This window comes from Grus americana, chromosome 3 (assembly GCF_028858705.1).
Source record: "Grus americana isolate bGruAme1 chromosome 3, bGruAme1.mat, whole genome shotgun sequence".
Taxonomy (NCBI): domain Eukaryota; kingdom Metazoa; phylum Chordata; class Aves; order Gruiformes; family Gruidae; genus Grus; species Grus americana.
The window spans coordinates 22,639,638-22,655,230 of NC_072854.1; the positions used below are offsets into that span (position 1 = coordinate 22,639,638).

The window sequence follows — 15,593 nt, forward strand, 5'->3', positions numbered from 1 at the left end:
ACATTAGAGCTGCAGCTACTTTACCTCTTTGCACCCATTTGTTACATAGTACACAATTGGACCAGAGGAAACTTCTGCAAGGAGGTCTGGATGGGTATCAGTGGCACAGAAGAAAACATTCTCTTTAATTAAAGTGTGGCCTTATGCAAAGTAGGAGCCCCATGGAGAGCGAGAGTACAGTGAGGTTATAATTAGCATAGCTATACTCAGTTAAAGTGAACATCAAGCACGGGAAAATCATATATAACTGACTGAACTCAGCATCTTGAAAATCGGGTTGTTAAACCAACTTTAGTGTCTGGGAATCTGATGCTCAGCTATAGTTCAGTTTCTCCTCTCACACCAGACAGAGGCCAAAAGTCTATATTTTTACCTAAAATATCTATTCTGACTGTTCCTGAAAGCAAAAAAGTGCCTTTTTATGATATTTGATGATCACATTTGCAAACCTTAGTCCCGAAACACGACAAAATTCCCTTCCATGCGTACTAGTTCAAGCAATGCTTCCCTTGGAGTACGTGGAAAGCCTGCGTGGAGAAACCCGCAGCTTCATTTTAGGAGTAGTTCTTGTCTGAGGTTTTCCAATTGCCCATGCAAATGTCAGACGAACAAGTATCTCCAACAGGGTCTCCTTTCTTTCTCCTTCTTGCATTCTGTGCAGCCCTTTATCTGTTTTCTGGCCAGGACCAGAGCACGGTCTGTCACGTTTGTGTTCAGTCCATAGGGAGCATGCTGTCTCCTTTTCTTAAAAATACGTGACAGATTCCCTTTACCTTCTGCTTTTCTTGTCTCTGCCTCTTGCTGCTGCTGTATGTTAGCATCAGGCCCAAGCTCAGACTTGACCTACCCTCTGTGCCACCTTGAGCAATGCTTGCTAGGAGATCCTAACTGCTGCCTGTGTTGAACGGAGAAGTTTGGGTCATCAGGAATTGCGTTGCTGAAGTACAATGAGTTCTGCTTGGTGGTCCAAGCAGAAGTTCCCTAATTCTGTCATTGCTCAATGAAACAAGAGCTTTAGAAGCCAATGCACCGCTTTCAGCCACCTCTTCCTTGAAATAAAGCCTTGGGGACAAATACTTTTTCTAATTAGTCATAGAAACATCCTTTTATTTTCTTTAGTTTTGTACAGGCAAATAATGATTGTCTTGGATCTAAAGCTTTAGCACAATGCCATTTCATTCAGGGGTGTTAGCCACAGCTCCATTGCCCTTCAGTAAGGATGTGGCTTCTTCAGCTCTCTGCTAAATGGGTGAGCAGTACGTTCGCGCTCAGGACAGTGCATAACAAACAGGCAAATTAGTCGAGACAAGGCCCAGTGCACAATCTAAAGGAAGCTGTTTATCACCAAGAATACTTATTAGTAAAAAAGATCAAACTTCTTGTGAGAATACCACCTGGTTACCATGCATTAACTTCCTACAATATAAAAGAAAACTGGTGTTGGTCCTGCACACCTGATCATTGCATGTCCTTCCAGGCTGGAAGCTCTTCAGTACATCACTACGCAGTTGCAATTTACACTGTCCTGAAATAAATCACCCTTTGTGGTATTCAAAATACTGAGAATTGGCTAATGTTATTTTGCACAAACTCCTTACAGGCTGAAACAAATCAAGACATTAGCATGAGCTCGTAGACTTAAACTTAACATGTCCACGCAAGAGGTGTCACCATCACATAAATTTTCTCAATAACAGAACTATCAAAAGCCTTGCATTTCAGACCATGCCCTTGCACATAGCAAGATATATTTTATATGGTGCACCAATTAGCCACAAGATAAATACTGTGAACTATTGTTCTTGGCTCATATATCTATTTTGAGATTTACTATTCCTATTTTGGACCCAAAACGCACTTCTCAACGTGTCTCTGCTCCCCCTGCACACATGAATAGTTGATTAATAACAAGTTTCCATGTCTATCCATGATGCGTATTTTCCTAATAAGACCTCTTTTGTTGCCTCTTTCTGGTTCACCAATAGATGGTGTAGAAAGCACCGATAATTCTTTAAAGATTCATTCAGATCATAGCTTTATTGTAGATTAATTCTGGCCTGGAATAAGTTACGTAATATGATAGCAGCTTTATAATTGGTAAATAAAATAAAAATACATTCAAGTGCCTTCACTAAACAAAGCATTTGACAAAAAGACTTCCTTTTACCTCAGCCATTCTTTGGTGCTCTAGCATTAAAGAAAATTTTTTGGAATGTACTATTGTACACAGCTGTTTGGTAGGAGGAAGTGGGGGTGTCTTCAGTGAAACACATAAGTTTTGCATGCAAAGACTACTATTTTTGTTGTGCATTAATATTCAGTTTTGTTAAAGTGAATCAAGAAGAAACAAGTGTTGTGATGAACAGATTCTTGACAGTTATCAATTCACTGACAGTGATTTCATGACTAAATGTCCTTGTCTTAGTAGATAGCCTGCAGAATTAATGGCAATGTGTACCTCTTAGAGAATAAAATGAAACCCAGTATGATGCAGGGATTTATTTTTTTTCCTTTCCTTATTATATTGTTATGCTTTATGATTCCCGAATCTCTCTATCATGAAATGGGAAATTAGATTTGTTTGGATTTATCTACTTGGCATTCTTAAGCTTTGTGACATAGGAACTACAAGTCGAATGTAAACGTTATTTATGTTCATTTAGTACTTCAGTAACATAGTCTTCAGTGTATAAAAGAACCAGGCTTACAGAACAGAGTTCAGATGGAGTGAATAATAAAATATACTTTCTCTTTATAGGTGAAATGAATAAGCACTGTGTAGTTTAGCAATCGTAACTGTCTTGCTCTTACCTGCTTCTCTGCTCTCTGTGTTCTGTCAAGGACTGTCTTTCTCTAAGGCTGCAGTTTGCACACTTGATCACTGAATGGTGATCTTATAATGCCACTGGAATCTGGGGGTTACGGAAACAGTCCTAGAAATATTATGGCTCAAGCATGTAAGCTAGCTTTTCGTCTCTCTCTGTTTCTTTTTTTTTTTTTCCTTTCTCCTCCCAGAATTACAAACATAGGCTTGAAAGTTCATTTAGAGCAGAAACAATTTTAGGTTCTTATTTTTGCTCAAAGACTGAAAAGTGAGGGAAGACTCAAACAGGAAAAGCAGGCTCTGCCATGGGTTCTCCCCACTGTCCTGCGCTTAAGGGCGAGGGAGGAGGAACCTCTCCAAATTCCTCTACATCAGAACAGAGTTCAATTGTAGTTACATAACCACATTCAAACAGGTCCAAAAAAACCCCACCTGGTAAGGGCATATGGTGAGGTAAAGGGATATTTAATGTAGCATTCTTCCTTTTTGTTGGAGCGAGGTTACAACACATTCCAAGCATCAGAATAAGCCCCAAGCTGGTGCCATCCCTCTTCCTGACCTCCAGTCATGGGCACATGAGGTTCACAAGGGAGTAAGTGCTACGTGACCCTTCATGAAGTTAGAAGAGCTGAAGGGTTGACTTGAATTATTGATGGATAAGGTTCCTGTGCAGCTCATGCCAATTCCATGAACTTCTCACCTATGCAGACTTCTTGTTCTGCTGTGTCTCTCGTACCTGTTGCAGGAAATGAGGGGTTGAGGGGACGGGGAGGGGGGGGAAGAGCTGATGCAAGGGTAGCTTTCCTATGAGCAGAAGGGTCTGCAAAGATTTCTTCCTTGTTCACGTGCAATCAAAAGCCTTACAAATTGCTTGGTGTGAGGGCAGAGAAGACCTCTTACCAGGGACGGGGGTTTCTCCTCCAAGCCTGCGGACGAGAATTTGGCTAGAGGAAGGTAGTTTTGATTCATGGTATAGGCAAAAGGATTTAACTCTCTCCAGAGAAAGATAAGCCAGAAGATTTTCAAAACAAGAATGTGTTTTCTAACCTGAATCCCTACTGTTGGCAGCCTGAAATTACTACTGTGCCTGGGCATTTTTTTAACTTTTTTTAATTGTTTGATTATTGATGATAACTTATAATGCAATAGCACTAGTAAGCCATGATTAGCAATGAAGTCTCTTTTCATTGCACACGGGAATGACTGTGCTGTGAAGAGTTAAGTCTCTCTTCCGCTGGAAGTTGTTGGAGCTCTTCCCCTGCCCCTATTCTCCTTAAACAGGATGCTGAGAGTGATGTCTGTGCCCATTGTAAATAATAACAGACCTGGTGGGAATTGCCTGAACCTGCATTTGCTTTCTCTTAACAAAGGAAATAACATTTTACTGAAGTCCATTTCTCCCGGCTGCTTGGAAGAGAGGCCAGGATGTTTGTGCTTGTGGTTGTTCATGCTTCAATCTCTTCTGTTGCTTATAGCTTGAGCTTGCTGTTTGTTTTGCACATTTTTCCACTCTCCCAGTGCCTTGTTAAACATTTTATACCAACCGATGAATAGGCAGTTGATGTCTGTCTTTTTTACCCAGCCAGATATGACTCAATAAAATACCTGCTCTGAAAGAAAAGAAAATTGGGAACTAGAAAACAAGTCAGTCTTTCAACTGAGCAACAAACTGCGGTCATATGCTTGAGGACAGATTTTAACCCCAGTTTTGAACCACAATTCATCTGTATTTTAACATGCTCCTGGCACAGAATGGACAAGGAATATCAAATATAGCTTCTGAAAGAGCACTTTCTGCTGGGGCACATGTCCAATCCTTCCGGCTGTGACCTCAGAACCCCAGGCTCATCATAGCTCCTGATAGCTGTGCTAGTCATTTCACAGAACTAGAACAAGCTTAAAGATTTTCCTTATGCTATTTTTTTTCCTTTAATTCAGAACCACCGAATTACAATTTTTCAATTATATTTTTAAAGCAAGGTCTTAAGTACTTTTTTTTTTAATAAACTAAAATTTTGCTTTTATGACACATTTTAACTAACTTAAAATAAGTCAGTCTTCATATGCATTTTGCAGCCAGGGTAAATATGGGTATCAAGATGGAGTTGCAGGCTTAAAGACATAAAAATGTCAGTAATTCTGTTGATTATGAACCCAGAGGGTCTATTGCAATTGCCTCGCTTGATCTTTTATATATTGTAGTTCATGGGTTTTCCTTTAAATAATTTATTTTTTAAATAGACTCTGTCTTTTAGGGGGAAAAAATTCTTATTATGATTTTAAAAATGCAGTCATTTTAGTAAGACCTCTGCCTTTATCATTGTGTTCTTAACGCACATCTGAGCCACATACTTAACAGCGGTTTGCTTTAGTGCCATTGCAATCCCCAGTAAAACTTTCTGATAACCTTACTGAAAGAGCATAAATAATACCTAGTGTCTTTATGGGACTTTATATTAAGTAAGCTGAAATTATTTCTTATTTCCTAATGTAGTGGCTCTATAGTGTGCAATCAGATAGTCGTTACTGTCTTTGTCTTTATATCTTTCTGTGGTTTTGGATTTCCTGAGAATGACTGTTTGGAGTAACAAACTTTTTACTTTTAAGAAAAACAGGGCAAGACACAGATCACTTAGAGAGTTCCTGACAATACTTGCAGAGCTTTCATACTGAAAAATATGAAATCATTAAATTTACCATACAGTATGCAATTGTAGGCAGGAGAGAGAGTGCTGGCTTATTGGGCATTTTTTTATTATTATTTTTTATTTTTCCACCTGTTATGGAATTGATAATGTATCCAGGACTCCAGCGAAGTAGCACAAATAAAAATTCAATGTTTTCCAAATAAAATAGTCTTTAATTGTTTTTCTCAGTAAAGACTTCTTCCACCTCCACACTAATAAGCATTCTTCTGTGCTTCAACTAGCTACCCACTCACTTTCCCTCTTTAAAGACATTGGCTATCCCAATTACCATTGAGAATTTTCAGTCTCTCATTAAATTCGGAGCAGTAGGCAATTTAATCAGGTGGTGATCACTGTAACATTATGGAAAATGACCTTTTGAAAGTGTATCTTACAAATTTGGATACTCTGTTTTATCAAACATATTCTTAGTGTTTAGTTAGTTTACAGTTCTCATTGGGAAAAAAAAAAAAGACTTGTAGACAGCACTGGAATATGCTAAAAAGTAAAAAAAATTCTATTTCTTTATGTTATTTGTCTTTGATTTGAAGTGTCATCTCTTGCATATCAAGAAAATATGAAATTGTGTTCCTGCCCACAGAAGCCCTGCTTGGACGGGTTTAAATCAAACCCGGAGCTGACTGAGGGTGCGGGACATCGGCTGCAGCGTCATTCCTCAGACGAAAGCCACATTCTGGCTTTTTTTTTTTTTTTTTCCCCTCTAGTCAGAGTACCATCTCCCATTGCTTGCAAAGAAAGAACCCTCTTGCAGACGGAGGTTTTACGTTACGAGTTGTGACTCAGAGCGTCCCCGTGGGCTGTGGCAGTGGAGGTGAGGGTGTCCGTGGGAGCTGCAGAGCGCGGGGGGTGGTGCTGCAGCTGTCTCCCCAGCCTTCTGCGGGGCTCGACGGGCTCTGCCACGCGGCCGCGACGCAGCAGCTCAAGCAGCTTCTAGAGAGCCCTTTTCCAGAAATCCCTGGAGATTGCAGGCATTGCTCCATCAGAAAGTGTGCTTAAACTAGGGACAATATGTAGAGTAGGAAAGCTGCCAGACCAGAATGAGTTTTATGCTGGCGTAGCGTGGTTTGGCATGGCACCGTTGTGACGAAGCACGCTAAGCCACTTGGTATGATTGCTGCCTGCGTTTGCTAGGAGTTGGTAAATTATAACTACCCTGATACAAATGAGCCATTGCAAATTTGGTTTTTAGTTTAGTAAATTCAGTTGTGTAGGACAACCAAGATCTAAAGGAACTGTCTCTCCCTGGTTGTGTTTAGATCACTAATCTGGTTGGTTTGCTTGGGATCTTTCCTCTCTGTTCGTAAGACTATAAACACACGCAGTCCTTAAAAATTCTGGAATTTGCAGCCTGACTCTTAGACTCAAAACCCTAAATCAGCTCAGACATGGGGCTTTTTATGGATAATCCAGACCAGTTAAAGCTGTCCACTCATATGGCATTTGGAGGCTCTGTGTCTAGAGTCTGTGTCACACAAGGTGAGTAGCAAGTTGGATAGGTAGGATTTGACTTCTGAGAGAGTGCATGTATTGCATCTTCTCCACTAGCACTAATGGAAATTGGGTGTATGCCCTGGGCTATAAGAGCCAGTGTATTTTGCATTTCTTTTAGACACTAGCATGCTCTGAGGATCTGAATATCTTTTTCATATTATATTACGTTGAGCTATGTAGCGCAACATTATTTAGCACTGCCCGCCAGAAAGGAAGAGATGGCATCCTCTTCTGTGCACACTGATCTCTGAATTCCTTTAGCATCACCATCATATGTTCCTTCAGATAGGTGTCTCTCACATATCTGTATCAGAAATGCAAAAGTATTTATGCTAAGGAGGCAGGACTACGAGTACGTTGTAAGAACGGTAACTTAAAGGTATTATTGGTATAGCAGTTCTGCTTCAATTTTGATGATGAAATCTGAATCAGTTCCTTTCAGGAAAAGAATACCAGTTTCATGAGATCAGAATTAACAAAGATGCACCAATTTATTCCCTTTGTGGATTAAAGAAATTACAAAAACCACTATGCCAAAATTTAGCATCCCAGTTCTACCCTTTCCTATTTCCTGAGTACACATCCAGGAAGAAAATTTGACAGTGAAGCAGTATTTAATACCCTTTCTTTCACAGTTATTGAATAACAAAAATTTTCAGCAAAATGAACCTCAGGAGAGAGGCCAAACTCAAGAGCAACTAAGTGGAAATTAAAAACCAAAAGAGAGAACTTTCAATGGCTATTTCCCTAAAGAGAAATGGGTTCCCTGTGCTGTATTCTGGATTGAAAATCACTTTTATAAAATATGAAACCAGAACATTAAAATACTAGCCACTGATACTCACACAATACTGTAATCTCTTGAATATTTTAGGATTCTGCTTTGAGCTGTTGTCTCTAAGCAACACATCAGGCAGTGTTGTACTGTTTCTTATGACTGTAAAATATATAAATTTTTTTCACCTACATAGTGAGGTTGCTAAAACCTTTGAAGACACCCGTGTTAAACGGTGGATTAGTTGGTAAAAGCCGGAAGATCGATATCCGATTGTTTTGACTTCTCATTATGAGACTCAGCTGGGAATGCTGCTCATCAAAAGCTCACATTGAAATAGGAAAAAAAGGTAAGATTAAGAAACAGTATGCTTTTAATATCTTACAGCACCTAAAACTATCAATATATTTTTTTTTAAAGATGTTTTGTTCAGTAGAGCATGGTTTTTTAAGGACGTATTTTTATCCTTATTCAGAGATGTGAATTACTGAGTGCGTAACAAGAGATGAATTGAAGAAAGGTCTGGAGGGAATTTTACAGATGTCCTAGTCATGAGAAACTTTGCAAAAAGCTTGTGAAGCTGCCCACAGATTTGAAGCTGTGAGAAATCTGAAATGCCATGGATGACTGTGACGCTACTTAAAATTGCTGAGGTTAATGGACTGCATGGTAGGTATTATGAATGTCACTTAACTGAACTGCTTTTACAGAACACAGTTTTCCTCCTCTAATAATGTTAATTATGAAGCATACGTATTCTGAGACAACATAATGGATGCTATTGTTCCATTTGTGAAAACACTTGATGTTTATCAGTTGTGGTGAGGGACAGCATACTGCATAATTCTGCTGTATTTAATTTTATAGTGTACATAATACAACCCTACTTCAGATATACACTTTTTTGCATGCTGGTAGAACATCACAGTTTTCTTCTTCACATTTGGACATACAGTAAAAAACTGTTCCCACTTTTATTATAGTCAAAAATGCAAAGTGCACCTCATCCTTAATTACTTTTGAAAACAAGTGAAGGCTTTCTTCAGCCTAGTGAATATTCTTTCTGAAGAAAATCAGTCTGATCTTCAATACCTGAGAGTTTCTAATTACTGTTTTTTTTTCCCAACAGGTCTCCTGTCTTTTATCCCATGCAGAACTAATTTGGACTAAATCAAGACATAAACAAACTTACCAAAGGTCATGCAACCAGTGGCATGGACGTAAAAGCTCGTAGATGACAACAGCTACAGAGAGTAGAGTTCTACATTCAAAACAGTCTTAACTCCTATCTCTTCCCTTCTTTTTCCTCTGGAAAATGTATATGAGAGCCTTTCAGTTTTGTCCTGGATATGCAAATATGTATGTCTTAATAAAGACCACAGAAAATTTGTATTTCTGGGTTTTGGTGTTTTGTTCTTGTTGTCATGAGGAAATGAAGCCAGCAGACAAAGACCTCTTTCACCGACATACATCACAAAGCATTGTCTACAAAATGATTTCATCAAATACTTGTTGCCTCTGTGCAGAGAGATATTACTCTAAGATTTGAATTATTCCTAGGATTTTACTGGTGCCCCCTCATCCCCATACAATTTATGCTGATTGTGTGGGATGTCCCCCACCCCGTAATCCACTTTCAACTGACTGAAATGTTTGGAATTGGGAAGGATTTTTCATTTACTGTTACGACAGCAAAATTTAGAATATAATAGAGATTGACTACAACTCACTGTTTAGGAGCTAAAGATCCCATTTTCTGTAATGTGTAAATCCTACCAGATTCTAGCAAGTTTAAAGCTTAAGTGATATACAAATTCTAAAAGTTTTGTAATTTGAACTGCATTTAACCATTCCTGAAATACTGTGAATAAAACATTCCCTGCCTCTGCTTTACAAGCCAGACAGCATTGATTTGGAGACAAGTGCTTGAAGATGCGCTCTACTGTTCATTGCTCTGAGGTTCTAAATTACAGAAATTCCTATAATGTTCCGCTCCCTCATGCCCATCCTTAACAAACGCTTTTATAGAAGGCTTAAATTAATAATATTACGATAATAAAATTCACAGCTACTGTTCAGCTCCTGATTCAGTTGCTGTCTTTCATGTGAGTATTTTCAAACGGGATAAAGGACAAAATTCTCTCCCCACACTAGTGTGGCAAAAAAGGGCACACTAATTATATATGTTAACAGACTGGTTTAAAGACGTACCTCACAAAAATGGTGGATATAGAAAAAGTGAAAATAATAGTTCAGGAAAACACGTGGAAGCTGTTGATGTTAAGTACGCCTAAAGCGCGGCAATGGAGGAGGAACCCCATTGGGTGCTCCATATGCGTGTTCTCAGTGAATGTGTGGGTTTGGCTTCCTCTAAATGATCTATCTGCAAGGGAAAAAAGCAACCAAAATGCAAGTTTTGTTTCCTGAACTGAGAAATATCTTTGAGTCTTTTACACACACAATTCAAAAATGTCTTTTTAACCTGCAGTTCTAATTTGGCTTGGACTCAGTCTTCTGTGACACATCTTTGAAGTTGTTTTGAGTTAGAAAAAAAATATATATAGCTTAGTACTGGCTGAAAATTATCTTATTGCTGGTGGTCTATGTAAGATGAATCCAGTCCTTGAAAAATGCCATTGTAATAGACAAAAATCTATTAAATTTTATTATTTTCAGAAAAAGATAATTTTCTGAACCCAGTAAGGCTTGTCTTGCCACCTCATTTAGAAGGCTGGCCCTGTTAGCACTCCTGATGTGGGAAGCATGAGCGAAGGCTACTGCCGCTGTCACTGCTCTATTGGGTAAAAGAGGGCTCAGTGTCTGGAAAGTGCAGGCTTAGTTTCCTTTTCATTATTACTGTAAGTAGGCGTGCTCTCTAACAGGGTTCTATAGGGGAAAAAAGATTCCCTTCCCAAATCCCACTAGCCCAGAGCTCTTGCATCGCTGCTGCAGATCCCCAGCCCCTGGGTCTGGGGTCTGTGGCTGCTGTAACCAACACTTGAACTGTATGCTCCCTCTTTAACTTCTCGAAGCCGAACAGATTATGACTACAATTTTTCTTTGAAGGAATGAAAGGGTAATTATAAAAATGTGGGAATAACAAAGCATTTATCAGAACTCTGTGCTGTAAAGTGTGTGATTGAAATGGTCGTACCTAACCTTTCTTTTCCCTCCCTGCTGGCTGTATTGCACGCGATGTCACTGCAGCTCAGATTCGGAGGCTGTGTTGTGCACCAAATGCTTCACAGTCACGTTGGAGTGATCGCTAAGAGCTGAACACTGAAAGTTTTATGAGATTGTGTCACCAAATTCAAGGTGGCTATGTTAGGAGCAGATGTGTTCGGTGTTCAGACCGATGCTTAGGGAAAACCCCATCAAACAAGGTAATTCTGCTGTCTTGAGCTAAGCAGAAGAAACCATTAACGTTCAATGTGAGAGCTCAGAAATGAGCTATGTGTTATGAAATGTAGAAGCACACCTGTTCATTTAGTAGGTTTTGAATGCTACAAAGTTAAAATGGTAGGAAAATGATTAAGTTCTTCCTGTTATCAGCACACAAAATAGAATGTAATATGCCATTAATTTACCTCATTCAGTGGGTTTTCACAGTTTCTATCTTAAAAGCTAGTGACACGAGACTTGCTTTCTGTGCTACCTTTTGTGGAACCCTTAGTCTGAGGAGTCGTAGGAATCCGGATCACAAGAAAACCACTGAGCTCCTTCTAGTAGCTGGAAAGTCCTGCATTTTCTTCTGTATTTATCTCACAAATCTCTGTCTCGGTTCTCTACGGCATTCATCCAAAGTCACCCAGGAGGCAGGAACTGGGTCTCCCAACTGGCAGCTGGTTCCCTGGCATCTGTTTTCAATCCGAAGGCTATGGAATTTGATTCTGTAGTTCTTGGAAATATATGGCCTCTCTGAGCATCCATCTGCTCTCTTATGAAATAACAATTAAAAGAATATATTCACAAAGATATATTAGGGGTTAAGTAATTAATGTTTTGAGTAGCTTAATGCAGAAGCACTCTGTATGATTAAGTACTGCTTTAATTAATTAGTTTAGGAATTTGATAATGTTCTTCATGGACTCCTGCTGTGGTTCATTTGGAAGAATGCTGTTTGATCTTCCCATGGGAGTATAAAGGATGGTGTGCCCAGAACACAACCACAGCCCTCACCTCAGTCCCTCCAACTGAGACAGGACTCAGCTAATGGAGAAGTTCAGTTTCTCTGTATGCAAAAATGTTGGAACCCAGAGGAAACATTGGTGCTGTTTGGCAGGACTCTGTACACAACTGTCCATGATTTAATAGCAACTGCTGCTTGGGAGATGTCAAAGGGGCACAGAGAGAGTCAGGCCCGATACCCAAATTCCCATCTAACTGCAGAAATAAAAATAGTTGTACGTGGTTGTGAAAGTTTGTACACCTAAACAATAACGGCTTCATTTTCCAAGCTGTTCTTTCCACTGAATTTTGCAGATAAGGCACTATTTAGAAAGGCAGTGCTGACTGTGATGGGTATAATGGCTAGTAATCACACCAAAAGCAAGTATGGATCACTGTCCTTTTACATTTCAGGAGTAGAGAACTCTTTGGTAAACACACCTGCTCTTCAGTAATTGAAAGACAGAATTGCAGTCTCAACAAACTCAATCCATGTTCGCACCAAGCTCAGATTTTGGAGGCAGCACCCTTCAATTATAGGGGCAAATCTGCATTTGCATAGGAAAAGTAGACAGTGAAGTGTAATTTTGGTGAGAAAATACTGCCTGCCTTGGTTTTTCTATACCTTAAAAAGAGAAGGAAAGAGATTATTTCTTCATACAGCGCAGATGTATTTCTTCTTCCAAACTGATACGCTTTTGCCAAGTTACTGCTTTGTGCCTTGAGGCCCCCATGCTTACAAATGCCTCGAGTCTTTGAGGAATTCAAGCCTCAGGGATAGTTCCCTAATGCCTGAAAATCCCTACTGTCTCACCATAGGTGGACAGTCACCTCTGAGCCTTAAATTTAGCCTATTCATCTAGGCAAATGCTGAAACTCTGCTCTACTTTTAACTTTTCTCCGCTTTGCATCCGTTCACTTGCTTTCATCTTCGATTGTTAGCTCTCTGCCTGGTGGCTAGCACGATGGAGCCTGATTCCAGATTGTGGCTTCTAGATGCTATGGAAACAGAAATAAATATTTTTACCATTTTTTTTGTATTTCATATTATGTAAGTGCACTAGTAACAATGCATGGCACAGGGAATGCAGTAATTGAATGTGCTGTGCAGAGCTTACTCTTTGTTGCTTAGCAATTAGATGTATGCACGTAGCAGCAGCAGTGACAAAAATGCTAATAAAAGGTGACAAGTTGAATCTCCAGAAAAAATTACACAATTAAGAAAAAAATCTCTGACAAGATACAGGAGCAGCAGCAAATGGTACATACTGATAGATCTTGTCCCTCCTGAAGGCAAGATCTTCAGGTACTGGCCACTAGAGGGGCTGAGATGATGGGAATAGAAGGTATTCACATTTATAGCATGGGCTACAGACACACAGTTGTGCAAACATCATGGTAAGGCTTTTTTGTTGTGGTGTTGTTGTTCCTTTATTGTTTGTACATATTTTTATCTGTAAAATGTCTAGAAATATGTTCTGTTTTCTTCATTTCGTTTTTCTCCTTGATGTTCAGGTTTGCAGATTTTTCACAGCATCTCTTTCAATCAAATTTCTGACTTTCCTAGCAGATCCTTGTGTCACAGTATAAGGTTTTATTTATATAACATGATGCAATCTATTGTGTTAACGTAAATAGATTTCTCTATAAAACTGATTCTTTGAGAATACCAAACTGCTTCATTTTTTATTTTTTTTTTTTCAATTCAGAGCAAACATGAAGCAGAGGAACTGCATTGTAGGCTGCAATTCTCAAAAAAGCCCAGCATTTAAAGACTCCTTTCTGGGATTTGTATGTTTAACCTTTCGCTCCTTCTCTCTCATCTCTAGTCTTCTTCCAAAATCTCTGTAAGTTGTGTTGTGCTGAGGAAGTGCACCGCTTCTTGGTCTGGTTAATACTTATTAAAATACTTGCTTTGCTGTGGATAAACATAGTCATCAGGCTTATTTTAGAGCTTGTTCCGAACCGGCTTGACACATTGTTGCATGAAATTCTTTTCACTACATTAAAAGAATCATTTACAGGCTGGAAGTAATTGCTCTTAAATCGTTTATTAACGTCTGTGGGTTTTAGCAAATATTTCTAGCTATGTGCAGGATTTCAGTACTTCTTCTTCTAGCAATTCTTTTCGGTTTTTTAGAGCTTTCCCTCATTAGATTTCTGCTCACCCAAGTGCTGATTCTGCACTTGACAGTCTGCCTGCATAGTGAATTGCAGGATCTGGGCCCAATTTTGATCTATTCATATTATAGTCCATTTCATTTTAACTGAATGCAAGTACTAATTTGGCCGTACTTGCTTTCAGCGTTATCTCAAGTTGTGCCAAATCATCAGACAGTCCACTTGGAGTTTGGCGGGCTTCTCTGAAATTCCTGTATTTTTGGTCAAGTGCTATTGAAAAATGCTGCTATTTATCAAACAAAAGTAGCCTAACTCTTGGCTTGGCTCTACAGTCCCGGTTCCCTATCCCGTGCCTTAGCAAATAAGATGGACCCTGAATCAGTGCAGATCAGATTGTATTCTGTATAAATAAAATGAATTAAACTTCTTTTAATTCATGTACTATACCTCTTAAGAAATAAAAAGGAAAACATACAGTAAAAACAATGATGACAAATTGGAACATTACTTGACTTCTCTTCCCTGGCTTCTTTATGAGTGTATTGATGGAACAGTAATTGAGATAACTCTGCACACAGAGCAATGCTGTCATATGATGCAAGCAGCAAAAGGCTACTCAGAGAGATTTTTTGAGCTAGTCCACCTTATATTAACTTGACTTGTTACATTTTTTCCAAAAAGGAGTCTTTTAGCATGAGTTAAGCAGGCAGGAATTATCCCATACAGATGAAACTATATCTCCACCCCAAGCCAGCTAGGGTAAGGAAATGATAGTGCAAGATAGAAAGGGAGTAGAAGGGCAACAGATCATTGTGCTAAAAAATCTTGTGTGCACTTGGTTGTGATCTTTTTGATGAGATGGTTTACAACTTGTTCAGGACTTTGAATCAAAAAGGAAAGATTTTAATCCACTGGGATGGTATAAAAACAAATTTCCCTGATTTTTCTCTTCCTTCCTCCTCCTACTCCAGTAAGTGTTATCATGGCAAAATAAGCTTTGAGAGAATCAGTTTGATTTGTGAAATACTTTTCTCCAAAGGCTGCCTTTTGAAAGCTATTTCCAAATAAGCCTGTGCTATCCAAAAGTAACAGAAATATTTCTTGCCCTAAAACATTTTTAAACATATTTATGTATTCTTCCTTCCCATGTTACCTGCAATGACATGCAAACACAATGTGTACATGTGTGTATATATGTATGTATGTGCGCGTATATGATGGAATATGAAAAAGCAAATACTTTATAGAAATGTCTACTTAAATGTCTGCCTGGAAATGCATGCGGTATGTTCTTTTTTAAGTAGCCTCCTCCTGGTAGTACCTTCACTCAGATTCTCACCATTCCCATGTAGTGTTCTGTAAATACCCTGTGAGAATGACTAGCAGGGAGGATGATCTTGCATAACAGGCAGCTGACTAATTTAGACCAGGAACATTGATCTACAATGACTGAAATAGTCTCAGTTTTGTTCTGATTTCAACATCTGAAGTTTTGGGACTACACTCG

General features: G+C 39.0%; 1 protein-coding gene across 13 annotated transcripts in view; it reads left to right on the forward strand.

The window, feature by feature from the left end:
- Window positions 1-15,593, forward strand: part of DLGAP2 (DLG associated protein 2) — a 463,944-nt gene that overhangs the window by 104,944 nt on the left and 343,407 nt on the right. The window contains exon 1 of one of the 13 annotated variants that reach the window (XM_054818868.1): window positions 13,287-13,363. The exons of 11 other annotated variants lie outside the window; for them this stretch is intronic. The gene's annotated coding sequence lies outside the window, so the exon portion shown is untranslated. Of the gene's footprint in view, window positions 1-13,286; window positions 13,364-15,593 lie in introns of those variants that run through there. One more of the 13 variants, XM_054818872.1, reaches the window with a different exon arrangement.